Genomic DNA, 26,155 nt, shown 5'->3' with positions numbered 1-26,155 from the left:
ATAAGGTTAATGATCCACATTGCTCACACCTAGTTTTACATCAAACTGTAAGATAAAGCTGATGTTCCATCATTTAATAGTCAGGGAGTAATTATTCTCAGCCACTTCACTATTCATCAGCACTCCCACTAGAGGTGGAGGGGTGGAGAGAAATTCATTTAAATAGGTTGACTCTTGTGCATAGAGAAAGTTAAAATGAGAGACTGCATGCAAGCATTTAATGTGTGTGTGTGTGTGTGTGTGTGTGTGCTCAGTCACATCTGACTCTTTGTGACCCCGTGGACTGTACCCCACCAAGCTCCTCTGTCCGTGGAATTTTCCAGGTAAGAATACTGGAGTGGGGTGCTACTTCCTTCTCCAGGGGATCTTCTCAACCCAGGGATCAAACCTGTGTATCCTATCTTGCAGGCGGATTCTTTACCGACTGAGCCACCTGGGAAGGCGGGGAAGCCCCACACCATTGCCAAAGAGGTAAATTAGTATTCTGAGTGTGCTCCCTCAACTATTTATCCCTATTATCTATTTCCCATGCATTAGGTGCTTTCTGTTTGTTAACTAAACATACAATCAAGGATTTAGAATATAATTGTCATCTCGACTTCTGTTAACTGCCAAATCTGTAACAATAATGACATGATAATACTGAGCTCATCTAGCCTAACTCAAGAGTTCTGATTTTATCACAACTTAATAAACATGGTGCAAATGACAGACCCTTTTATCCTCTGTCCTGCTCTACCATGATGTCTAAAGTGAAAAGTGAAAGTGTTAACCAACACTTCTAAGGTAAATGATAGTCATTCTAAGAGGATGGATCATAAATATCTCTAGGATTCATTATTGTAGATTTCAAGTGACTTCTTCACCCAGAAAGTTTATTTACAGTAAATAGACTACAATGATGAGGTAAGACTTTACTTCTACTGTTATTACAACTACAGTAAAAAAACATAACATCAAATTTACCATCCTTACCATTTTTAAGTGTACAGTTCAGGAGTATAAAGTGTATTCTCATTGTTGCAAAACAGATCTCCAGAAATTTTCCATGTTGCAGAACTGAAATCTATACCCATTAAACAGCTCCCTAATACCCTCTCTACCCCCATCCCTTATAATCATTCCATCAATACTTTCTGTTTTTAATAATTTGCTTCTTGGGTTCATTTTGTCCAATTTTCTTGTACTTTTATGTTTGTGAAAATGAGGGAGAACATGCAGATGTTCCACTTTACATCTGTTTTCTGAAAAAATCAATCATTGTATTTGTATCAGGTTTTCCTGAATGTCATAGGATATACTGTTTTAATGCTATTGAAACTATAAAAGCAATTTGAAGAATAATGAGCATTTTTCTTGTCATACATAGAAAGTGATTGTTTGAAAAATGTAAGAGGCATTTAAGCAGTTTTTCTCCTTAGTTTTGCTCAAATATAGCAAGAGTATAATTAGCTGGACAATCTGCCTAACTCTGTAAGATATGTTACCTTAACTTACAAACCTGAAGAAGTGACAAATCTTACAATAAAATTAAATTCTCTACTTCCTTAAAAAAATTACTTTCAGAGAAATGAAATAAAACACCTCCTATTTTCTCTTTCCCAAGAGGAAAGTATGTGTGTGTGTGTATATATGTGTGTGTGTGTGTGTGTGTATAAAAGCAAGGTTAGAAAGAATTTTCAATTTTTTTTTAATTTAGCAAATTAAGATGCTACAATAATGAGAAGACATTCATTTTCTCACCATCAACTAATCACTTCCACATTACTGGACAGCTTCATGGGTTTGACTACTTCATTACCACTTAATGATCCTGGAAATAAGCCAACATTTTTCTTGGGTTCTTTTTGCTCAAAAACAAACAAACAAAATCTAAGAAGTTATTTTGGCAATGCAGCAACTCAATTCTTTCACTTTGGATTATTCCTCCTTTCTAGCAAATATTTAAAAGATAAATTACCTTCCTACATTCTACCCCTAAACTCAAAGCATCTAAAATATAGATCTCTTGGTTTTACCCATGTTCCTGAAATGAGTAAATGTAAAATCTTCTCTGAAATAAGTATCTTAATGTTGCTTCTTCAAATACAAAGGTCACAAGATATGACCCACAACATATATTTCTACACTAGACAAAGAAGTTAATGCCTAAAATGTTTAAAGATCTACAAAGGGAAAGCTAATAATAACCCAGCAAGTAATGTATTGATAGCTCAGCAGAGCCTTAAATCTGCTGACAAAGAGACAACCAGGAAAAGGATCCCCAAAACTACTAAAACTAAAGAGTCTGAGATAAAACCGTAATCTCTTCATTTTTGATCTTGTAATGTTTTCAGTTTTATTTATCAGCATAGGTCAGAGACTCACCACGTGTTTCAATTTTAACCAAATCCATGATTCTAAAGTGCATATTTTCTAATTAATTGCTTGTACATCTCTTAAATTATACTTTTTTTTTGCACAAACTAAAAGAGTTAGTCACTCAGTCGTGTCCAGCTCTTTGTGACCCCATGGACTGTAGCCCACCAGGCTCCTCTGTCCATGGGATTCTCCAGGCAAGAATACTGTAGTGGGTTGCCCTTTCATTCTACAGAGGATCTTCCCAACCCAGGCATCAAACCTGAGTCTCCTGCATTACAGGCAGATTCTTTACCATCTGAGCCACCAGGGAAGCCTACAAGTTGAAAAACGTTGTCTATTATATAGTTTTAAGTTCCTCCCACTGAACCTATTTTAAGTCAAGATAAAGATGTTCGTAATGAAACACTATCCCATGCTTAAATACCTATTTTCAAAATAGTCATTAACTCAAGGGTTAAGAGCACTCTAAATAAAAGGCAATGGGCTAGGTGTTATAGATGACATGAAGATGGATAACTATCCCTGTCCTGTTTTCAATCTTCCTTGGATGAGAGTATAAAGAGAACATTATATTTTGTGTGATGAATCTATTATTCAAGCTCTGACACTTCTGAGAGTGAAAGAGAGGTGGTCTTAAAAAATTAAGCCAGGATATCAGGCACAAACAATTCTGTCCCAGGAAAATTAGGACATTTAGTCCCCCTAACTATGTATACAATGTTTTGCAGTTTATTAAGTGACTTCCAGAAAATCTTATTTTATTTTTTTTTTCCTGGGAACAAAACTATGAGATAAATTATGCAACACTATCCCCACTTTTAGGTGGAAAAACTAAGGTTCAGAAAAGTGAAATGATTTACCTAAGGACACACAGCTAAAAAACAATTGATTCAAGGTTTGAGCAGAAGTTTTATGATTCCAAATCTAATGTCTTTCCAACATAACACACTGACTTGTCAATAACTGTAACCACTAGATATACAGCTACCTTCTATAATAACAAATCATGGGAAGCATAGTTCTTCTGATTATAAGATCCCTAAAAAATATAAGAAAACATTTATGAATACAAATTTGACAATATTATCATTTTCATGGTAAAATTTATGTGGATAAATGAAGTCAGATTGATAAAAGGAAACTATTTAACATAAAGTCGACTTACCAAAAAGTAAGAACTAAAACAATTTCAAGTAAAATCAGAATGTAAGGGGGATGGTTTCACCACCATTCAGAATTGTCTTGAAAGCTGGAATGAATAAATACTGAATAAGAACAAACTTATGGTTACCATAAGGAAGGATGGGGGAAAGGGACAGTTAGGGAATTTGGAAAGGATGTGTATTCACTACTGTATTTAAAATGCATAACCAACAAGATCCTACTGCACAGCACAGGCAACTCTGCTCAGTGTTATGTGGCAGCCTGGATGGGAGGGGAGACTGGGGAGAAAGGAAACATGTATCTGTTGGCTGAGTCCATTTGCTGTCCACCTGAAACTATTACATTATTAATCAGCTATACTCCAATATAAAATAAAAAGTTTTTCAAAATGCAGTGGATAAGAGATAAGAACACCTCTTTTGTTAATAAGATTGAACAATACTAGTGATATTGACTAGAATTTTGAAAGATAGCTAAATACAAGGTAAACATTTTTAAATTGTATAATTTTTCTGTGTTCATCAATCAGCTCCCCTTGCTACCAAGCGCAGCCTCCTCCAGACCACTTCTCATTCTGTGCATAGACTTCTGTCCTGGTTACTTCAGGTATTTACCATCTTGAATAGAATATTTAGCATCATACTCTGAATGTCTATGAGTAACAGAATTTACTAAAATCTCCCCTTTGAGAACAAAGCGGGCTTAGTTGCTCATTCATGTCCATCCCTTTGGACTGTGGCGCACCAGGCTCCTCTGTCTGTGGGATTTCCCAGGCAAGGGTACTGGAGTGGGTTGCCATGCCCTCCTCCAGGGGATCTTCCTGACCCAGGGATCAAACCCACATTTCCTTTGTCTCCTGCATTACAGATGGATTCTTTATCCTCTGAGTTATTAGGGAAGCCCTGGAGGATAAATACACTACCTCTAAGACAAAATTCTACCCCATTCTTCAAGTCACTGGCAGCAAATTCTTAGACATTTTTTGGGACATTTTCAAATTTGCATATTTGTCTCTGTAGTTTTCAAGAATTCATAACTACTGACATCCAGTATCAGATTATCTAACTCAGACAAGCAAAAAAAAAATTTAAAATGCCCATGATAAAAAGACATGCATGTGATTTTTATGGAGACTGTCCAGTTCAATATTAGCTCCCTAATAAATTGATACAATCTGTTTTATATGCCTCTCTTTCAGACTTTAAAATCTTTTTTTTAATAAAAATAGCAGTTCCTACAAAACTCAAAAAAACTAGTTGATTTATCAATGAGATTCACATGTCATGCCTTTAAAGACTGCTAGTAACATTAAAGGAAATTTCATTTTATTGCTGTGTTGAGATTTATTCCCTGAGCTCTTTCATCTTTTCTGCCTGTAATAGGTATATGGGACTCTCCTGAGTTTGATGAATGAGCAGCCATATGGAGAAGCCTACAGGGCAAAGAATTGCAGTAACCTCAAGGGCTCCAGGGACTGTAGGCTGCCTCTAGGACCTGAGGCCATATCTAGTGAATAATCAGCAGAAAGTGGGCTCTTCAGTTATATAACCACAAGAAAATGGATTCTGCCAACAACCTGAATCAGCTTGAAAGTGGGTTCTTCCCCAGTCAAGCCTCCAGTTGAGCATGCAGCCTGGCCAATAGAGTGAATGAAGTTTTCTGAGACCCTGAAATACAAAATAGATTCAAGTCATGACAGAATCCTGGCCCACATAAAGCAAGATGATAATTTGTGTGTCATTTTCAGCCACTGAATTGGTGATAATTTGTTACACAGAAGGAAACTAGTATACTTTCCAGTGGTTTTCTGTCTTAAGAATGAAATCCCAAGTCATTTCTATAATTTGGGCCCTTGCTACTCCCTCTAACCTTATCTTCCTCCATTTTTGTTACTGCACAATAGCCTATAAGTTCATCAAATATGAGAAAACTGCCACTAGCTCAAGGCCCTCAAACATTCTGCCTGGAATGCTATTCCCAGATTTCTACTTAGCTCACAGCTCACTTTTTCGGGTATCTATTTAACTGAGTCAATTTACAGCAGAGGTTGGCACAAAACTGTAAATCAACTATACTTCAGTGTTAAAAAAAATTTTTGCAACACCTTCCCTAAAAACAAAAGGAATTCCTAACCCAACTCAACATGCACTGCTAACATCTGACTGCTTTACTTTCTCTACAGCACTCACATTGCATCAGCTGATACATATTTATTCATTATCTGCTTATTGTATTTCTCCCTGCACCAGAATGTAAGTGCAAGGAGGCAATGACTTTGTTTTGTTAACTGTTGTTAACCTATGTATCAGAAAAATTTGTTGAATAAACAAATGAATATATGGATAGATAAGTTAATGAATAAATCAAAGCAAATCACAAAGATATTGATGAAATTAGAGGGAAGTTAATATAATGAAGAGTAAATAAAATAATTTATAAAGATAAACTTTACCTAACAAGTGGAACAGAAAAACATTCAGAGCTCTTATAAATAATTTCCCAATTCCACATTATTCAGGTGGGAAAATAATATAATTTTTCTAATCATGGGAATTAAGCTAACTTCATACTTCTTCACAGCAACTTCCAAAAAACAATGGAGCAATAACTAAAATGTTCTAAGGGAAAGAGAGTATGGCCTAAGGATTTTACACTCATTGATCTTTTCCTCTGAAATTCAAGCAACTGACTTTATTAATCTCACAAAATCACAAGAAATATACTTTCCATTATAGCTTTATGAAAAGTGAAATCCAACAGTCAAGAAATAGATGAAATAAGGGATCAAAAATGAAAAAAAAAGCTGAATAAAGTAAGTGTTGGTGGGCACTGAATCAATTTAAATATATCTATTTAAATAACTACAATTATTTGTTAGAAAATATGATTTGAATGTTTTCAAACCTTAACAAAGAAAAATAATATAACCAACAAAGCTGAAAGATTGGTAGAGATGAAACCATGAATGAGCCCCTGTGTCCTGGTCTTTTGAAGTAAAATGCTGACTCAAGAGATAATGATTGGGAAATGTGAAGATGTTTCCCAAAAAACCAAGATTAGCTGTTGGGTTGCAGAACTTGTAAAAATTTAGATAGTACTTCTGCCTCATAACAGAATCATCAAACTCCCAGTTCCCTAAAAGATATAGATAAAGGCCTGACACATATTGCTCAGTTGTTTTTACAGGAAGCAGACTGCCCTCCAGATGAAAACTGCTGACCACAAGAAGACCCTCAACTGGTCAAAACCAGAAGGTTGATGATGCTTGAAAGTTCACCTGGATGCCAACCAATCCTAGAATTATCCAGGAGCTGATCACGCCCTGCTTCTCAAGCTCTGCTACACTCTTAAAACTCCTCACTACCCTCTCCAGGGTGAGTCACATAGTCTTCAGGGCATTAACCCCTCTCCCTGGAAAAGCAATAAAAGCTACTCTTTTCTACTTCACCCAACTGTGTCCACGCTTCCATTCAGCACCAGTGAATAGAGGCCGAGTTTTGACAACAGAGAGACAGAGATGGTTAGAAGGAAAAGAATAATTATTTCCTCATAATTCACATCAGGGAAGAAACTTACATTATCTCAAGAACAGACACATGAAATTTTTTAATTACCCAAACAACTTAATTTATGCTTCATTATAATTTTACTAACTTTAAATCTTTGAGGAATTTTTTTATAAAATGTTTGATAGATAACCAGAAAGTAAATATTTAGGCTTTGTGAGCCACATATAATCTCTGTTGTGTTTGTATTTCTTTGCTTCTTTTACAACCCTTTAACAATGTAAAAACCAACCTTAACCCCCAAACTTCACAAAACTAGGCCAGGGGCTGAATTTGGCCTGTTTACTATAGTTTGTTGACTCCTGGCTAATGACAAAGAAACACTGAGCTAAATTCTGCTGTTCTTTCATTTTCACTCTATAATTCCTTATTCTGTTAAATTTAAGTAAATTAACTGTTGTATTTTATATTTCAAAATTTTATGATAATGTATAGGCCTTTCACTTTTGGTCAAGACGTACCTAACAGGTATGATCTACAATGTTTGACATCCAATAAAAAATTATAAAGCATGCAAAGAACCAGGCCAATAAATCATATGATCATCACAATAGATGCAAAAAACATTTGACAAAATTCAATATTCGAGATTAAAAAAAAAAACTCTCAACAAGGTGGGTATACAGGGAAAGTACCCCAACATAATAAAGGCCATATATGACACACCCACAGCTAACATCATACTCAACAGTGAAAAGCTGAACACTTTTCCTTTAGAATCAGAGACAAGATGAGGGTGCCCACTTTCATCACTTTTATTCAACACAGTATTGGAACTCCTCACCACAGCAATTAGGCAAGAAAAAAAAAAGGAAGAGAAAGAAAAGGCATCCATTTCAGAAAGAAAGAAAACTGCCACTATTTGTTGATGACATGATAACCTAAAGTCTCCACCAAAAAAGACTCAGAACTAATTAATGAATTCAGTAAAGTCACAGGATATGAAATCAATATACAGAAATCTGTGGCATTTCTATGCACTAATAACAAACTACCAGAGATAGACACCACCCTTATGGCAGAAAGTGAAGAGGAACTAAAAAGCCTCTTGATGAAAGTGAAAGAGGAGAGTGAAAAAGTTGGCTTAAAGCTCAACATTCAGAAAACTAAGATCGTGGCATCTGGTCCCATCACTTCATGGCAAATAGATGGGGAATCAGTGGAAACAGTGCCAGACTTTAATTTTTGGACTCCAAAATCACTGCAGATGGTGATTGCAGCCATGAAATTAAAAGACGCTTACTCCCTGGAAGAAAAGTTATGACCAACCTAGATAGCATATTCAGAAGCAGAGACATTACTTTACCAACAAAGGTCCGTCTAGTCAAGGCTATGGTTTTTCCAGTGGTCATGTATGGATGTGAGAGTTGGACTGTGAAGAAAGCTGAGTGCCAAAGAATTGATGCTTTTGAACTGTGGTGTTGGAGAAGACTCTTGAGAGTCCCTTGGACTGCAAAGAGATCCAACCAGTCCATTCTAAAGGAGCTCAGTCCTGGGTGTTCTTTGGAAGGACTGATGCTAAAGCTGAAACTCCAATACTTTGGCCACCTTTTGCGAAGAGTTGACTGATTGGAAAAGACTCTGATGCTGGGAGGGATTGGGGACAGGAGGAGAAGGGGACGACAGAGGATGAGATGGCTGATGGCATCACCGACTCAATGGACGTGAATTTGAGCGAACTCTGGGAGCTGGTGATGGACAGGGAGGCCTGGCGTGCTGCAGTTCATGGGGTCGCAGAGTCGGACACAACTGAGCGACTGAACTGAATTGAACCAGGGATAGAAATTAAAAAACAGCTCCATTTACAGTTGCATCAAAAAGAATAAAATACCAAGGGATAAATTTAACCAAGGAGATGAAAGCTCTGTACACTGAAAACTATAAGACACTGATAAAAGGCATTAAAGAAGACACAAATAAATAAAAAGACATTGCATATTCATAGGTTGGAAGCATTAATGTTGTTAAAATGTCCATACCACTCAAAGCAATCTACAGATTCAAGGACTGATGGAAGGACTGGTGCTAAAGCTGAAGCTCCAGTACTTTGGCCACCTGGCTTAAAAAGCTGACTCATAGGAAAAGACCCTGATGCTGGGAAAGATTGAGGACAGAAGAAGAAGGGGGCAACAGTGAATTAGACAGTTAGAGAGCATCACTGACTCAATGGACATGAATTTGAACAAACTCCAGGAGATAGTGGAGGACAGAGGAGGCTGGTGTGCTGCAATCCATGGGGTTGCAAAGAGTGGGACATGACTTAGAATCTCAACAACAATGGTTAGAAAACATCAATGGATAAGCCAGTATCAGGGCAACATCCACTGAAGAGGAGAATGAGTTTCTGTCCTAATGCAGGGAGCTGAAGATTAAGATGAGACAGAAGACAATTCTAGTTTCCAGAGGGACTACACTTGTCCTAAAAGTAAGTAAAGTTTTTTTTTCCCCTGCAAAATAAAATTGCTAAAAAGGACAAGAAAAAAAGACACCTTAAAAGCAGTCAATTAAATGTAGAGAACAATGTGATCAAATTAGTCTTACTATATCATTAAGATTTTATATTCCTTACCAAAGTGCTTTGCATACATTACTTAAATAACTAAAATATGTCTTCCAAAATGTATCTAAAGAATTTCAAATTGTTCTTTAAATATGTTCCTGTAGATAAAATGCAAATCATATCCCCCACAACATCCTTAGGAGTGATTATCCTCTGGCTTCACTTTTTAAATGAGGAAATCAGTAGGCTGATTCAATAAATGTAAAAAATTCTCAGGTGTCTCATATTAAAATTCAGATCCTATAGACATTTTTAAGATGAATTTTAAGTTGCCAAGCTACATAGACTTGGCAACTTAGTTTTAAAAACAAAACTCCTGAATAACTAATAAATTTGTATTAATTATCAGTGAAAATATACACTGTTATATTGTCATTTATCTACTAGAATAAATCAGAATTTACCAATTGAATTTTCCCTAAGGAAACTTTTCAATGTAACCATGCATTGGAGCTGAAGTGAAAAGAGGCAGACGATTCTGGTGGTTTCATATTTTTAGTCTACTTAAGGTTTTCTGCTGGGAACTGAATGAAGAGAACCAAATGAAGCCCTGGAGTCTTTCTGTTACACTCTATATAGTTCAGGGACAAAACTTCCATGCAGTCTGCGGGCTCTTAGCTCTACCCTGGCATATGTCCTCAGCATATTTGGCTGGGCTCATGCCCTTAGTATATATAGTATTAAAATACAAAGGTGACACAACGTATCAGTATCTATATTTCTTCATTAAAGAGCTGGCTGTAGTGATAAGCATTTTAGGCAGTAGTCAAAATACTTTCTGGTCATTCATATTTCTCAGGCAAATATCTGCTCAAATTTATCAATCATGTGCTACAGCAAAAGACAAAATTTCAGATCAAGAAATAAACATCTTATTACATATGAATCTTAGAAAGTCTTTTTTTCACTGAAAAGCAAAATATTCTACTGTAAGAAGCCATTGATTATTTTTACATACCTCAACAAAATAATAAGGTCCTTTGTGTCAATTATCCCTTTGTTACCTTAGATTAACCATACATAAAAAGTGTTATTTTAATCATTCAGAAAATACATAATTCAGCATCTAATGTAATTTTATTTCACCCTCTATCACTGTTTAATATTCAGCATTTACCAATTTTGTATTGCTTGCCTTCCATAAATGAAAAAAAAATTGAATCTCTTTCTGTAGCAAATTTCAGAAAGTAAAGTAAAACTCGAGCTAAACCAAAGGGAATATATAGGCTCATGCAATTAAAAAGTCCAAAGTGAAACCTTTCAGGCATGGATGGACTTAGAGACTTGAAAATTCCATCAGAACTCATTTCCTCCTTTTTCACCTCTCAGCCCCTATCTATGTTGGTTCTCTCCCCAGCAAGATCCCCATACAGTGAAAAGATGGTTTCAGCAGTTCTAGGCTGGCATGGTCAAAGCTCAGTATACTCTGGTTGCTTTAACTTTAGCAAAAGTCAATGGGTAAATTATCACTGGCTCCAAAGGCCTTGGCTTGGGCCACAGACGTGTGGGAACAAACACCTGGGAACAAATCACAATATTCTCACTGGTCAGGAGTGGGTTATACCCTCCTTTGGAAATGTACCCAAATCACATGGACTGAAAACAGATGACATGCAGTTCTAAGGAACATCAGAGAAATCTTACTAAACAAAATTTTTTTAATTTTGATACCAGAAACTTTGAAGTTCACCATCCAAGGCTAATAGTTCTTTTATATACAGATCAAACCATGGTCTCCGCAAAAACACTAGGATACTAATAACGCTTCATCCGGGACTGTCTGCAATTCATGGGGTAAAATACCCATTAGAGACGAATGAGTTCCCACCTGATAAACCCTGTCAGAAGAAACCAGGCTCCCTAACAAAATATTCTGTGTTAAACATTAATTTGAAGGAGGTAAAAACACACGTATATGCTCCACCAGCCCAATAAGTAGAACTTGCAAGAGATATAAAAGTATCTAGTACAAGCAAGAAGTAAAATAAGACAAAATGAAGTCGCTCAGTCGTATCCGACTCTTTGCGACCCCATGGAGTGTAGCCTACCAGGCTCCTCCATCCATGGGATTTTCTAGGCAATAGTACTGGAGTGGGCTGCCATTACTGAGTTAACAAAAACAACACTCTTGCTGATTCAACCAGATAATCAGTTTAGGAGGAGGTCTGCTACATTGAAGGCTCACTCCTTCATCCTTCTAATTCTTAAACCTGAGACCTCTTATGTAAACTCAGTTCTACATCAAGATTTATAATCCTGAATAATTTAAGGACCCCAGATCAGGAATTATGTTTTGATTGTTGGCCCCTTCCTGACTTTGTTCCCTGAACCTAATGACTGGATTCTTGCTGCACTCCTCAGAATAAACACCCCAATGGTACTGCAGTTCCAAAGCTTCCTTGTTCCTGAGTTTGTTTTTCTGTATGACCCCGAACTTGATCACCTCCACTTCATTCATTCTTTCAATAAAATTTTATTGAGCACCCAAGAGTTTCTACACATTGTGCTAGGTGCCGTGGATACAGGCATCATCACGGTCCTCGTGTTACTATTGTGTATTCCCAGACTCCCCTGGTCCCGTGCTTTCCCCATCCAGTCAGGTAAGAGTGGCTTACCAGTATCCCTTCTAACACCTATCATCTCTGAAAGTCAGAAAGTCTTCAAACTCTTACCAGTTTTACAACCCCATATGAATTTGAGTTGGTTATCTAATTTCTTAAACCTTAGTTTTTTCATTTTTATAGTAGAAATAATAATAATCTAGCCTAACCATACTATAGATTAATTGTAGAGATTAAAACATCATATAGTAGGCAAACATAAATGCCCATTTCCTTCTCATGGCCCACCACCATTCAAATATACAATTTATATTTGGAAAGGTGAACAATGCTTTGAATTAATTAAAGAGTTCTGTTAGTAAAATCACTTATGTATAACCTCTATTATGGATCAGGTACCATCAAAGGATAAACTCAAATAAAACGTGTTCTCTGATGCAAGAAACCCTACGTGTTAGTGGAATGAATAGCTCATATAACTCCTGGGAGCAATTAGAAATTGATAATCTGGCTCCTAAATTCAGGAATAAATTAAAGACTAAATGGGAGGGTCCCTGCATAATTAAGGATGAAATTCTTCCTAGAATATAGGCTAAAATTGTAATATAATATCAAAAGCAACAGTGAAACAGCACAGCTCAGCAACTATAAATTTCAGAAACAGCCCAGGGGTCAGGCCACTGTCAAGGAAAAACATACACTCACATGTGCACTTCCCTCCAAGCATCAATTAAATAGACACCAAATGTAGCTCTTACACATTTATGCTAATAAAGTCTGATGATTTGAAGTAAGTAACTCAATCATCCAATTTAATGGTCTTTATCTTTGAAATTTATCATTTCAATATTAACATAAAGAGAAATATTATGAATTTATAATCCTTAATACTCTCTTATATGTTAAATCATTGACTTCATTTTAGAAAGTGCAATAGTTTTCTTAATTAAACATCCAGTAATTAAAAAGCAAAGTAATATAAAGTATAAATAATTTTATTCAGGCACCAAAAGTTCCAATAAGAGAATTAATAAGATTTGATGCTTCATATTTCATTACGCATAAATAGCTTTTGTAGGTAACACTATTTATTGACTATACTTCATTGCTGTCTTTTGCTGTTTTTCTCCATCTTTCTTTCATTGACTCTAATTATCCTCTTTTTAACCTAGAAAAAAATTTTTAATTATACACTCTGCAGTCATGCTATTGAATAACTGAAAATTCTAAACAGTTCACGTACATGAGAAACATAACCATACTTCATATAATGTCCTTATTTTACACTACAGGGATGTTTAGAGAAACAGCCTACCATAGAACAAGAAATGAAACTACAGAATACCACTCGATTACTTGGAAACTGTCATTATTGCAAACAGTATACATTTAAACTATCACAATGGAATCTCAAATTTTAAACTCAACACAGAAGGTTAAATACCAGTAGAAAAATAAGTATGGGTTGAGAACTAAAATTGTTTTAATTCCACAACATGATCAGAGTGTGTATATAACTGACTTCAAGAACAACCTAACCAGAGAATAAACTGATGCAAACAGCATGCCAGCCAAAAATCAGCTTTCTGCCAAAGGTTTTCCCCAAGAGATGAATAACATTTTCTGTAAGTCCATGGAAATTGCAGAATTGGTTTGGTAATGCAATACACTTAGCCACTTTTTATGAATAATTTAACATTTCTGTTCTCTACTAGATAGTATCAGTTCAGTCGCTCAGTCGTGTCCAACTCTTTGAGACCCCGTGAACTGCAGCACACCAGGCCTCCCTGTCCAGCACCAGCTCCCAGAGTCCACCCAAACACATGTCCAGTGAGTTGGTGATGCCATCCAACCATCTCATCCTTTGTCATACCATTCTTCTCTTGTCCTCAATCTTTCCCAGCATCAGGGTCTTTTCAAATGAGTCAGCTCTTTGCATCGGGTGGCCAAAGTATTGGAGTTTCAACTTCAAAATCAGTCCTACCAATGAACACCCAGGACTGATCTCCTTTAGAATGGACTGGTTGGATCTCCTTGCAGTCCAAGGGACTTTCAAGAGTCTACTCCAACACCACAGTTCAAAAGCATCAATTCTTCAGCGCTCAGCTTTCTTTATGGTCCAACTCTCACATCCATACATGACTACTGGAAACACCATAGGCTTGACTAGATGGACCTTTGCTGGCAAAGTAATATCTCTGATTTTTAATATGCTGTCTAGGTTGGTCATAACTTTTCTTCCAAGGAGCAAGCATCTTTTAATTTCATGGCTGCAGTCACCATCTGCAGTGATTTTGGAACCCCAAAAAATAAAGTCTGTCACTGTTTCCAGAGGGTTTAGACGGTGATATAAAAGCTGGCTCCACACTGGGGCCCGTGCAGCTAAGCACTGGTGCAGTGTGCACTTGCAGTAGGCTATCCAGAAAAGATAAACTGTCTGTGCCCTTGACTGGGCACCTGTGACTTTGGAAAATTAAATTTCACACTCCTTCTTTATGAGGTCAACAGAAATCCCTTGATGGAATTTCAGCCTAATTAAGAAGTGTTAAGAGAGGTTCACATTTCCTTACAAGTTCACATGAACACTCCACTGCTATAAAAAGTAGACAGTTACCCTCTGATTGAAGAAAACTAATGAATCCACAGCATTGATCTCCAAGATCATCAAGAGAAACTCAAATGTGATTTCCTTTTGTAGTTTTGAGCTATAAAGTGTTCAGGGTCAGAGCTACACAAAGCTTTTTCCATACCCAAAGGGAGTGAGAGGCAAGAGACATGTATTTTCCTTTTTCACATTTTACCATCAGGCACATCTTTCCCCACCAGCTGTCAATTCTTTTCCTCCACACCTCCTGGTGCCCCTTTCCTCTAACTTCACCTGCTTCTAGTTCACTCCTGTCCTTTCCTGCTTCATAACTATAAAATCAGACAAAACTAAAGGCTATTTGAGTAAAATTCATTTGAAGTATAAATATATATATATTTACATTTAAATAAGGATGCAATAAGTTGGTTTTTAGTTTTTCTACCTTTGCCAAAACGCAAATTTGTCACAACAAAACTTTCACAAGCTCTGTTATACTTTCAGTTATGGTTCCATGCCAGGGGGCTTTAAGAATTAGTCATTCAACAGATATTTACTAGCTCTGTGAAATATACAGTTACCGACAGAATCTATAAGGATAAGTGATGGGGAAGGGAATATCTATAAGACACTTAAACCTACCTTCAACGCCCCTAAAACTTTTTAAAAACAAAAAAACAAGGCAAATACCTAAATATTTAAATAGCAAAATAACATTCAAAGTACATGCTACTACTGAGGCAAGGCAGCAACCTAAGCACAGTTACCTTTCTCCTTTCAAAACACACTGAAATGAATCTAAAAATGTAGAAATGGGAATATAAAAACAAAAAGTGAGGTAGGATAGCTAGTGGGCTGTAAACTCTAAGCGGTCTACAATGTTAACGGATTTCGAGACGACAGGACACCAATAGGATTACTGTAGTGACTCTGTGACGACAAAGCCTGGGAGCAGATAAGGGCTGGGCAGAAGATAGGTCTGTTTCACCCAAGAGAGAACTCCAGAAAGGTTCTAACAACACAAGCTGGGGGCCTAGGAGACAAGAGTAGGTTGTACCACAATACTGAGGGTACTTGAATAAAGGACTGACCACTGAACAGCTGAACAAATCTCTCCCACTTTCACTTTCAGACAGCGGGCAGAACTGCCATGTGACAAAGCTCATCGCCAAAGAATTTAAATGATTTTTCTTGGAAGGGCAAGACTCCAATGGACAACAGCAGACTGTCAATTATATAGGACTTACCTTAAGTTCAGTGCACATGTATTTACCAGTTATCATGCCTACTCAAGTACACACAGACTCCTTCCTTCATGGGAAACAAGAGGTAAAAAATAACAAAAGAAAGCAGTGCCCACAAGTTATGAGCATCACACTTCCCCAAAAACATGCATCACTGGTCATCTGAGAAAAATCAACAGCACAAGAGAAAGTCTAAAAACTATCCCACCCATATAATAAAAACAGGTGGCCGGGCTGGAGGGCAGTGATTAGAGAACAAGATTTTAAGGGAAATTAAAAGTATTAATTTACTTTTAATTAATTATTAAAAGTATTAATTATTAAAATTCAATGGAAGAACTATAAAATAAAGTCAAAAAATCATAGAGTAAGAAGAAAAAGATAACAAAGAGGTAAGGTAGGTAAAGATGTAGATATTCCAGCCTTTATTGTTCTTTACTACTGCTGCTACTACTGCTGCTGCTACTGCTGCTAAGTCGCTTCAGTCGTGTCCGCTCTGTGCGACCCCAGAGACGGCAGCCCACCAGGCTCCCCCGTCCCTGGGGTTCTCCAGGCAAGAACACTGGAGTGGGTTGCCATTTCCTTCTCCAATGCATGAAAGTGAAAGTGAAGTCGCTCAGTCGTGTCCGACTCTTAGTGACCCCGTGGACTGCAGCCTTCCAGGCTCCTCCGTCCATGGGATTTTCCAGGCAAGAGTACTGGAGTGGGGTACCATTGCCTTCTCCGGTCCTTTACTACAGGGGTCCCCAAATGAGGCTCCTGGCCCCAGACCACTAGCAACCTGTGGCCTGTTAGGAACCGGGCCACACAGCAAGAGGTGAGCAGCAGGTGAGTGAGGGAAGCTTCATCTGAGTTTCCGGCCGCTCCCTACTGAGCTCTGCCTCCTGTCGGATCAGCGGCAGCATTAGATTCTCTTAGGAGCATGAACGCTACTCTGAACTGCGCATGTGAGGGATCTATCTGGGTTGCCTGCTTCTTCTGAGAATCATCCCGAAACCATCCCTCATCCCCCAGTCCATGGAAAAATTGTCTTCCATGAAATCGGTCCCTGGTGCCAAAATGGTTGGGGGCCGTTGCTGTATATACTTTTATATATTTTATGTACTTTGTTTATATACAGTGGGCCCCAACCTTTCTGGCACCAGGAACCAATTGCATGGAAGACAAAATCTGCAAAGAGACAAGAAACCCGTAATCAGGAGAATATATATACAGCAGAAGCAAGATACAATGGTTGAAAAGATAGGAGTACTCAGGAAATAAATGGAAACTCTAAAAAAAAAAAACTAAAGAAAATCCTAAAATTGAAAAATATAATTATCTGAAATTTTAAAATTCATTGGGCAGACTTAAATTCAGATTGCACACTGTAGAAGAAACAGTACTGAAACTGAAGAGGGGTCAAAATGATACAATTTAAACTGAGTATAAATAAGGACAGATGGACAACATTTTAATTATTTTGAACATCACCTTTCATTCCAAAAATTATCTCCATTTGGATTCAATGATACATGATATGGTCACCCTAGCTATAAGATATGAAGCCATAGCTTCTGACTTTCCAGATTTGATTTTTTTCTAAAATGGTACAAATGAGATCATTTATTTCCTCACAAGTAATATATCTGTGTAATTACAGGTTATAGGTTATAATATTACAGGTTATTACATTATAAGGTTAAAAGCTCTAACATGGTAGGTGATATCTGGACTCCAATGTAGTTTTCAGTTTTCCATGGGTGTGATTGACCAAAAATATGTTAGCTTGCTTTTCTACTCACATATGCTGTTCTATAAGAAGAACAAGTCTAACAATTCCTAAAATAAGTAGATTATATTTCAAAGGCTTTACAATTTAGAGCAAGATTTAAAAAAAAAAAAAGAAGAAACACCTGCTTAAGCTAAAATATTTTCCAAGCCTACCAAGGACACAACTACATTGCATATCCCTGCCATGTAGCAAACATTTAAAAAAATGTATCTGAAAGAAACATTTCTTTAACCAATAGAGCTGCAAAATTGCTTTACTGAATAATTCTGAGACCTCCTCTCTGCTTTTGACAATAATTAGTCTTACAACACTGATTATTTATTCCCTGAAGTTTAAAATATAAATAGTTTAATTAAATTGCTTTCCTCCAGTTAATGGAAGTTTGATGAATAATGTTTAATTGAATTAAACATTTGTTTAATTGTTTAAACATTAAGCAATTGTTTAATGAATAAAAGATAGCAGCACTGTATATGTTTTATGGCATTTTTCGAATACAGCTTGTCTGTTTTTAAGGTCTATATTTTCTTTCCTATATATTAAGATATATATTACACAAAACATAACACGAATTTAAGACAAAAATACAAAACCATTTCTCCAGAGTGCCCAGTACTATTGACTTAAGGCCTTTATTACAGAGAAAGAACTGGCCCACAACCTTCCAGAGCTGCAAGTGTGTCTTTGCCATTTTCCCACTCCTCTTTCTTCACTCGTGTCCTAGCACCTGTCTCATCCTCCCGATCCCAAATACCCAGGGCCCTCACGCTCTCCTTTGGATGTCAAAAGTGAGCCCACTTCAATGTCCTCTGCTCAGGCTTGCCTTACACTTAAGAACTCCGGGGAATAAGTTATCTCCCTCTTCTCTCTTCCTGACCCCCATCAAAACTTCCATCAACTAGAGAAAAGCAATGTAACTAAACTAAGCTACATTAGATTGTGAATGATTGATTAACAGACTACTCAACCCTCCCTGGGATATTTTTATTTTAAAAGAGGACACTGTAATCTAAGTAAATCTGTAATAGGCAAAATTTGAAACAGTTCATAATAGTGAGAAATATACAGGCTTCTCTCAGAGAGAGATGTTTTAATACAAAACCTTGTGAGGGTCCTTAAATTATCCCTGTTGTTGGCCACCTACTCACCTTCAGCTCCTGACTTGGAGAATAAAGTGTTGACTGAAATGCCCTTTTCCAGTTGTATAAGTGAACAGAAAAGTACTCTCAGAGGAGAGGATTTGACTTTGAAACAGACTTCAGAAATTGAAGTATGGTTTATTACTCCTCTGGGTGAACTGAGAAATACAAATGCTTCTTTTAACTTGGAGTCAAATTCCTAAGAACCATCCTTAAATAACACATATCACTATGACAAAGGTCATATCCCCTGTCGTGTAGAAAATACCCTACTGATACTCTTTTTATACTGATGACACTTTTTTTAGGACTTCCCTGGTGGCTTAGCAGGTAAAGAATCTGCCTACACTGTGGGAGACCTGGGTTCAATCCATGGGTCGGGAAGATCCCCTGGAGGAGGGCATGGCAACCCACCGCAGTATTCTTACCTGGAGAATCCTATGGACAGAGGAGCCTGTTGGGGTACAGTCCATGGGGTCACAAAGTCAGACATGGCTGAGTGACTAAGCACAGCACACGTTTTTAACTTTTAATTGGAAGACAGGAATGATCCACAGAAGTATATGATACAACCCTGTCTTACAAAGATGCAAATGAGAATATTATGATAAGTGAGCCTCTACAAACTTCATGGTAAAATTCAGCTTCTCATCTCATCTATCCTGCCTTCCAGATCATACACATCCACATCCACACACACACACACCCCTCAAGTGACAATAAAAACTCCTATTCCCCAACTATTATTTATAGTGTTTTCTCTTAAAAGTCAGCTACATTTCATCTAAACATTTTGCAATAATATTGATAAGTAAAACTACTAACATATCTCTATTGTTTATAAGTAGGTTAGAAGTTATTACAACATCCTTTTAGTTTCAATTGACAATGTACTTTTTTCTGTCTTGTCCCAGGTATAAAATGCAAGGAAAAGAACTGTTTACACTTTGCCTCCAGTTCGAGTGATGTAAACTGAAGAAAGATCTTCTACTCTGGCTAGTTTTAAATGTCGCCTTCCCCTACAAGGTGATGACACAGACCTCTCTGGTCACGATAAAAGCCTCTAACATTTTATTGTAATACTTGTAAAAATCGACAACTTGACTCTGGTTATGAAACAACTGCATTAATATCTCAGAGTTTGGGGTATCTTTCTGCAGAAATAGCAGGCTATACATAGCCCCATGACAAATTTTTTCACTGCAGTAAAATATATACTTAGCCTTTGGTCAACCTTTTCACTGCAGTTTACTTTACTCTGTCTTAATTTTAAAAATTTACGTGGGTGGTTAGATATAATACTTCCACACAAGAAAGACATAGTTGCAGTATCCATTTTTCTTTTTAGCTCAAAAAATAAATCCTCAGAGCTAAGTAAACTTTCTACAGTAGACCCTGGTGCACTATTAGTATAAGATCTGCCTTCTGAAAGCTTCCCATTCAAAGGAACATTTTAATTAGGTACATTTAAATATATTGCCCTATTCACAGCAAGATAGTGTATTAAACAAAAGATTCTAATTTGGTCTTTTTTTAAAAGAAAGACATGAACTTACAAGAACAGAAAGAACAGGAAAGGAAACATGGCAATGAAGTTTTAGAAGAAGGAAAGCAGGTACACAAGTAGTAACTGAACTACCAAAGACAAGAAAGCTCAACCTTGAGTGGGCAGTGGGAAAAGCCAAGAAGTAACTAGCTACATTCGGAGAAGGCAATGGCACCCCACTCTAGTACTCTTGCCTGGAAAATCCCATGGACGGAGGAGCCTGGTGGGCTGCAGTCCATGGGGTGGCTGAGGGTCGGACACGACTGAGGGACTTCACTTTCACTTTTCACTTTCATGCATTGGAGAAGGAAATGGCACCCCACTCCAGTACTCTTGCTTGGAGAATCCCAGGGACTGGGGAGCCTGGTGGGCTGCCATCTATGGGATCGCAAAGAGTCGGATACGACTGAGAGACTAACCCCACCACTACCCAACTAGCTATACAACAGGTTCCCCAAATGCTCTGCAACTGGTAGCATAAGTTTCTCTAAAATGGGAGAAAGGTAGGGGAGGCAAGTGAGAAGCTAAAATGAGCACTGGGTAAGAGCTATTTGAGAAGTGGTTAAACACCTACATATCTTCCCCTACTCTCCTGAGTTAAGCCCCTCACCCTGCCCCTGCTTCCATCTCCACCACTCCCACTGAAGAGTCTGGTAAAGGGGAAAACAGAGGGTCGTTGAGTTGGGAGGATCCCAAGAAACTGAGGATACAGTAACTCTACAGAAAACAAGGGGATTGAGTAACTGCACATACGGGATGCTAGGTGCTGAGACACCGTCTTTCCACCCCCACAGCCCATTTCCTAGTGTCAGAAGACTGGCAGCAGAACTTTTCCTTCCAGAAAAGGCAGAACACGTTTCTCTGTGCTTAGTTGCTCAGTCATGTCCGACTCTTGGTGACCCCGTGGTCTATAGCCTGCCAGGCTCATCTGTCCATGGGGTTCCCCAGGCAAGAATATTGGAGAGGGTTGCCATGCCCTCCTCCAGGGGAATCTTCCCAACCCAGGGATCAACCCATGTCTCCTGCATTGCAGGCAGTTGCTTTATTGTCTGAGCCACCAGGGAAGCCCGAGAATACTAGAGTGGGTAGCCTATCCCTTCTCCAGGGTATCTTCCCAATTCAGGAATCAAACTGGGGTCTCCTGCATTGCAGGTAGATTCTTTGCCAGCTGAGCTACCAGGGAAGCCTTTCTCTAGGGAGTTTAAATGCCTAATTTAAATATTCAATGGCCCACCTAGATAACTCACAGCTGGAGGAAGCACAAGCTGGAATCAAGATTTCCAGGAGAAATATCAATAACCTCAGATATGCAGATGACACCACCCTTATGGCAGAAAGTGAAGAAGAACTAAAGACCCTCTTGATGAAAGTGAAAGAAGAGAGTGAAAAAGTTGACTTAAAGCTCAACATTCAGAAAACAAAGGTCATGGCATCTGGTCCCATCACTTCATGGGAAATAGATGGGAAACAGTGGAAACAGTGGCTGACTTTATTTTTCCAGGCTCCAAAATCACTGCAGATGTTGACTGCAGCCATGAAATTAAAAGACGCTTATTCCTTGGAAGGAAAGTTACGACCAACCTAGACAGCATATTCAAAAGCAGACACATTACTTTGCCAACAAAGGTCCTTCTAGTCAAGGCTATGGTTTTTTCAGGATTCATGTATGGATGTGAGAGTTGGGCTATAAAGAAAGCTGAGTGCCAAAGAATTGATGCTTTTGAACTGTGGTATTGGAGAAGACTCTTGAGAGTCCCTTGGACTGCAAGGAGATCCAACCAGTCCATCCTAAATGAGATCAGTCCTTGGTGTTCATTGGAAGGACTGATGTTGAAGCTGAAACTCCAATACTTTGGCCACTTGATGTGAAGAGCTGACTCATTGGAAAAGACCCTGATGGTGGGAAAGACTGAGGGCAGGAGGAGAAGGTGACGACAGAGGATGAGATGGTTAGATGGCATCACCAACTCAATGGACATGTGTTTGGGTGGACTCTGGGAGTTGGTGAGGGACAGGGAGGCCTGGTGTGCTGCGGTTCATCAGGTTGCAACAAGTCAGACATGACTGAGCGACTGAACTGAACTGAAAGCTCAAATGTGACACTGCTAAAATGCTGTGAGCTCCCAAGCAGCTTTTTATTTAGGGAAGATAGGCCAAAACCAACTACTTATTTAAAATACAACATTTAGAACACAGAGATTTATTCAGAGAGGAGAAAACTTTTCTTTAAAACCAGAGTAAGACATCAAGATACCTCATTTAAGATTACAAGAGACCAAGCTGCCACAAATAAGAACCACCACAAAAAGAACTTTTAGAAACCAAAAAGCATAATAAAAGAAATTTAGAAATCACTATGAGTTAGAAGATAAAACTGGAGATATCTCACAGAAAATAGATCAAAAGGATAATGAGATTTTTTTTATAAATGGGAAAGGAAAGATATGAAAGGTAGGTGAACAGTCTAGGAGGTCTACCAGTTGTAAAGCAGCATCTCCAGGAAGAGAAAGATCATCACACAGTTCAAGAATATTTGTTCAACTCTCTAACCAGATCAACTGAGGTTTGAGGAAGAACCAGGTACCCATTGGTGCAGTTTCTCTACATGTTCAATTTCAAGCAGAAAATAAATCTAGACAGTACCAGATCCCTGGAGCCAAATAGAAGATTTTTTTTTTTTAATTACAAGAATACTGTTTAAATCATCTTTTTACTTAGCTGGAGCAAAGGGATAAATCTTTCAATAAGGGATACCTTGAAAGAACTCTTTCACTGATTAGTGATCAACAATGTTCTTCTTTCCTTAGAAAAACAAAGAAATCAGTAGGTGCCAAAATTATTATTCCAGAGTCTTCAGCACAGATTGCCTATTGAATATTCTCACAACCAGAGAAAGTACAAAATCTGTTCTGACCCATTTAGAACCCAAAGCTTCATTACAAACCTCCCAAGAACTGGAAATCTGCACTTCATTAGGAACAGGCTGGGATCCAGGGCTTCATGAGGGAGTTGCCCGAATAGCAGGAGGCAGTTGGAAGAAATCTTCTGGATTCCTTTACATTTCTAAAAATAAACAGGAGACTCTCTTGATGAGCTTAAGATACAGAAAATCAAAAAAGCTTAGGCCCTAGGTTCTTTAATACTCATCAAAATAAAACCTGTTCCAAAGTTATAATGATCTTAGTTGCATGATAAAACCTAATTCCTATACCCTTTTTAAATTCTTTTTCAATCTTTTATTATCCAATTATACATTGTTTTAAAATTTTAAAACCAATTCCAAATAAGTAGTCAATAATCGAAATAGTTTTCTAGGTCATGGCAACCCTGTGATCACTTCCTCCTCTCACATATGCCTGTCTTTGTTAGACACCAGAAAAATTCTAGAATCAGAGTATTTCCTTGTGATATACTTGATGATGATCACCGGTTGTTACTATCACATTACTTGTATCAAGGTAAGCTTTTCTAGTCCAGACAAGAGTACAGGCTCCTTTGTGAAGAACACCAAAACTGACCACAGAAAGCACAAAATGCCTCACAGAAGACAGTCTCTACATTTAACATTTAAGATTTAAAAGAATCAATAAAAGTTCACCGAAGGGTGAACATTCTCAGATACAGAAAATGATGTTTAAAGACTGCAAGACATTCCAAGAGGAAATACTGAAATGCGTATTTCCATCAGATACTGATCAAGTAATTTCACTCCAAAATGATAGTTTATGTTAATATTTCCATATTAGAAATCATGTTGGAAGCCTGTAACGTCCTGTCCTGGAAAACAAATAATTACCTATACTATTTTGAAAACAGCTCTAGAAAATGATGAGTTCTTATCACCAGAATTGTATTTATAAGCTGTTCTAAAAGAACAATCCAGTCCTTAGCAAGCTAATTACCTAGTTATTTTGAGTCTATAGGATAATTACTCAAGATGGAAAAAAGTGACATTTTTACACTTAACCACTCCAAAATAATAGACTGATAATATTTCTTAGTATGTTTTCAGAGCTCCATGACAGCTTTTTTCTTAACAAATCACAAATATCAACAAGGTATACAGAATGATTATCCCAAAAATCACTATTTCTGTTCCATCTCATTAGCAACAGTTAAGAAGAATATCTCTAAATAATTTCTTTGACCTATCATTAGCATTTGACCCAATGGACAAAGACCATCAATAGTAAAAATGTATAAAGTTCATATAAATCCTATATATTGGTTGCCATTTTGGAATCTAAATCATATTACTACAGTGAAAATCTGGGGTTTTTCTCATGCATCACTCAATACAAATATTTCAAGACAGTAAACAAATTTATGTCCAAGTACATTCTAAGAATCCATATTTTAACAACATGATTTAGCAATAGAGTTGACTTTTTAAAAGAAAATAACAAAAATAGTGTGCTACTCTCTGAGGAGGGCATGATTTTATCTTCTCTTTGTAAGAAGGCTCTCAAAGCAGTGCTAGCTCTGCTACAATAGTCCTGACAGCTCAACATTAGTGCTCAGTGTATTTAATTTGGTAACGTTCTTCAACTTATAAATGGCAATTTTTAAGTAGCCCAAGTCAGAAAATCTAATCAAAGCTATATGCAATATAGTTTATAACTCAGGTTGCAGGAGGATGCCATACTATCTAAAAATCTAAAATCAGACATTAACCAGGAAGGCTTTAATTGCTTTTTATACACAACGTGGTACAGTAGTAACCTCCACGTTGATTTTTTTCCCTCTGAGTCCACTTGCTTTTCTTCCTATGAGACACAGAACTCATAGCTAACTGATAACATTCCCCTGTCTGGAAAAACAGGAAACATTGTTGACTACATATCTCAACGTCTTTAGGCAAAAAAACTATAAATTTTGTCAAATCCTAAGAAAATTTAGTTATTTGGACATATCCTACAAAAACAAAAATGTGCCTTACAGAATAACTTAGAAGCCTTTTTTAAAAAAGATAATGAATACTACTTAATTGATATTACTTAACCACTTACCTTGTTGGCTAAGCTCCAACAAAACGTTAAGAAACAAACTCAGTGCCCCAAAGTTACAATGATCTTAGTTGCTTGATAATATCTAATTCCTGTATGCTTCTTTTATTCCTTTTTAATCTTTAATTATCCAATTGTACACAGTTTTACATTTTTAATGCCAATTCCAATAAGTAATGAAGGACTGAAAGTTTCCTAGATCATGGCAGCCATGTGGTCGTTTCCTCCTTCTCACTTACGCCCACCTTCGTCAGACACCAAAAAAAATTCTAGAATCAGAACATTTCCTTGTGATGTACTAGATGATGATCACTGGTTGTTACTACCACATTACTTTTACCCAGATAAGAGTAAGAACTGAGCTTCTCTGTAAAGAACACCACAATGAATCACAGAAAACATAAATTCCTCATGGTCTCTACTTTTGACATTAAATATTTAAAAGAATCAATAAAACTTGAGTGAAGGATGAACATTCTTTATTTCTTAAAATACTTAACATTATAGTAACAGTATAAAATTACTGTTGTCCATGATGATTAAAACTTCAGTATTCATAAATGCCAAATATTCAATTACATCAAAAGCTTTGATCATTTTCAATGTTGGATTCCAATGCAATATCAAATGTAAAACTATCAAATGTCCGG

At 37.2% G+C, this 26,155-nt stretch overlaps 1 protein-coding gene across 2 annotated transcripts in view; it reads right to left on the bottom strand.

The window, feature by feature from the left end:
- IQCM (IQ motif containing M) overlaps window positions 1-25,751 on the bottom strand; it is a 509,303-nt gene extending 483,552 nt beyond the window's left edge. For both annotated transcript variants that reach the window (XM_059876235.1, XM_059876237.1), the window contains exons 1-2: window positions 25,509-25,751; window positions 23,444-23,562 (exon numbers count right to left, since the gene is read on the bottom strand). The gene's annotated coding sequence lies outside the window, so the exon portion shown is untranslated. The remainder of the gene's footprint in view (window positions 1-23,443; window positions 23,563-25,508) is intronic.
- Window positions 25,752-26,155: the final 404 nt, after the last annotated feature.

The sequence above is a fragment of the Bos taurus genome, chromosome 17 (genome assembly GCF_002263795.3).
Source record: "Bos taurus isolate L1 Dominette 01449 registration number 42190680 breed Hereford chromosome 17, ARS-UCD2.0, whole genome shotgun sequence".
NCBI lineage: Eukaryota > Metazoa > Chordata > Mammalia > Artiodactyla > Bovidae > Bos > Bos taurus.
This window is presented reverse-complemented; position numbering and strand designations above follow the sequence as displayed.